General features: G+C 34.4%; 1 pseudogene; it reads right to left on the reverse strand.

Annotated features, from left to right (window-relative positions):
• Positions 1-278: 278 nt before the first annotated feature.
• Positions 279-1,644, reverse strand: LOC110886336 (annotated as a pseudogene).
• Between the last annotated feature and the right edge of the window lie 1,382 nt (positions 1,645-3,026).

Raw genomic sequence — 3,026 nt, forward strand, 5'->3', positions numbered from 1 at the left:
TCAACTTTTATTGATGTTTTCAAAATTACATGTATTTCAGGAAACAAGATGGATCTTGGGTGCTGATATTGTTTTCAAGACATAAATTTCAAGTTTTGATGTCATCCACTTTTGATTTGTAACATAACTTGAGGATATGTTGGTTGAAACTTAATGACTTGTGTTTGTAACATTTTAAACTTATGAATGGATGAACATCATGTTTTGATCATATAGTTGTTTATTATAATTGAATGTAATGATATTGAACAAGTCACACATCATAGCTTCCGCAAAAGTCAGGGTGTGACAGATGTAGACGAAACCCCCACTACCTCTTTGACAGTTGTAAGAGGAGATGAAATGGTAACCGCCGGTTTTCGTTTTTCAAGAAACTAATCAAAAGCTTTAGCGGAATCGGGTTTTTGTAACAGAACGGTTTTTGTTGCTTTTAAAATTTCCTCAACGGATCGACCCGTGCCTATATACTCGGATATCACTTCCCATTGTCTAGAAGTTCCTTTCGGATACTTTGCAATTCCTTTCCTCAAAAGATCAATCTCTTCTTTCCCCCAAGGTTTCTCTTTTTCTCGAAATTACTTTTCGTAATGCTTCTGTTGACTTTGACTTTTACAGGCCTGTTTTGTTGGATGTCGTTAGCTTTAACCACACCATCTTTCAGAATATGGTCCGCATTAACAACATGCTTTAAACCGTTTTTCGATTTTGTCTTTTTTCGCCTGTTTAGCAGCTTCAGAGTTAGAAGCTTAATTGTTTTGCCATCTTGTTCCACAGTGCGAATTTTCTACAAAATAAATACGAAAGTCGAAAACTGGTAAAATAACGATTCTCTTAAATAGCAATCTGGTCAAAGTCAAACTAAAAGGTCAATTGAGAATCGCTTACAAACTCAACCCCAATGGTGCTAATGTAACTTTCCAAGTACGGATCATCATGCACTTAAAAAGAAGTATGACAAATGATATGATAAGCATGCACATCTCACTATATATTTTAATTATGTAAGTGTACTAAGTTTATTTAAAAATCAGAGAGATTATTAAATAAACTTAGAGAAAAATGCAATAGGAGACTTGATTTTCCAACTCCTGAATCTCCAATGAGTAAAAGCTTGAACAGATAGTCATTGCAAGAGAAAAAAAAACTATTAAACTTGACAACCCAAAAACTAATACATACAATGAATCATCAAAATATATAAACACAATGTTTAGCAGCTTCAGTTTCTTCCCCTAGAAGAAGTGCCGCCTGTTTGTCAGGATGATGTTTTATAGTGGTTTCACGATAACTTTTTCTGATTTGATCCTCAGTTGCAAGATACCTTAAATGACCCAAACCCAATAAAGCATAATGATCTTGTTGAGCCGCCTTGTCACCAGACTTCTTTTTACCCTTGCTGCTATACGAATCCGATGATTGCATATACTCAGTTTCTTTGTCTTTTGGAAAATTCTCGTTATCATCAGCGACATTTTCTTCTTCGTAATAGCCATGAAGCTTAAGTGCAACATCATGAAAGGAATGTCCAACAGGTTCAAAGTGCGAAGCCTTTATTTGGAGATAATTTGAAGAGGTATAAACTGTTTCTCCATTTACAAGCTCGTTTGAGTATGCGATCAAATGGATGTCCGCACGGGTTGTCATATTTATGACAGCTCAAGCATCTACAACTTCAAGCTAACGCTGAAGCAATAAACGCAAACATTAGTAAAGTCCAATACCATAAAACAACATAACAATATACATCGGCCGATAATATTCCATACAATCAGTGTGACCAATGTCGCTCCTTAACTTTCATTGTCATCACCAATGGGTCATAGTTTGAATTATTAAAAAAGGTTACGATTTCAAAGATGAGATTGATAAATTGACATACCATGATGAAGGCTATAATGCTTTACGCATTGTAAGGTAATCTGCAAGAATAGTTGGGATTTGACGACTGCTGGATAATGTCAATTAATTCTTCTTTTTATACATTTGATTTTCAAAGGAAAAAAAATTATTTGTAGATTTCACAAAAGTATAAGTTGACTTACAAATATGACAAAGAAGAACCAACTCTTGCAAGTCATCAGTAGAGAAACCATATGATAAAGAAGAACCAACTCTTGCAAGTCATCCGTAGAGAAACCAATTTTATCAAAAAGAAAGTATAAAATATTAAATACATATATGTGTTTAGACTATACTCACATTCGTTCATAGGCTGGCAGGCTTTAGTGTCAATGATTGTTCCTGAAACAATTGAAAACCATTAAGTCTCTCATCGGATTTGGGTTGACAAAAATTGGTTGACAAAAAGTTTGTGTGACCAAAGTCAAACCAGTGTTTTAACCCAACAGTACTTTCATACATCTGTTTTCTCCACAAAACACTGTTTTAACCCAACAGTGGTTTCAAACCACCGTTAAAACCCAACAGTGGTTTCAACCACTGTTTTCTCCACAAAACACTGTTGACCCAACTGTGGTTTCAAACATCCTTTTCAATCCATCTGTTGACCCAACAGTGGTTTCAAAACATTGTGAAATGACTAAATCTAGTTACAAATGTTCAAGAGGGTGCTCGAAGTTTCTTGTTAAAACTATTTTAGCTCGTTGCTTTTAAATACAAAACTGTTTCGAGCGTGTTTATGATTACCTACCTATCAATGTCATTATATGTAATAGAGAGTATATTGTGAACCAACCATATCTTTTTTACATTCTCATATACAAAGGCCCGATTCTTTGGCAAATGGTGTACATTGTTCTTCCATATTCAGCTACAGGCCATATCTCTGTTCCAAACATCGCACTGCAACATTTTAGATTACCACATTTTGAACCACCCATTTTCATAAATATGACAAGATCTGTAACCCTAATAGTACTGTTCTAAAAACCACACTTCATATAGAAGAAAAATCAAAACAGAGCAAACAACTGATTCAAACTTTTATTAGTCAACTGCAAACGTTTGTACATATTTAATAAAAAAATCACACAGAAAAAATCTCACACTTGTTCATAGGAACAATC

Source organism: Helianthus annuus, chromosome 2 (genome assembly GCF_002127325.2).
Source record: "Helianthus annuus cultivar XRQ/B chromosome 2, HanXRQr2.0-SUNRISE, whole genome shotgun sequence".
NCBI classification, from domain to species: Eukaryota; Viridiplantae; Streptophyta; class Magnoliopsida; order Asterales; family Asteraceae; genus Helianthus; species Helianthus annuus.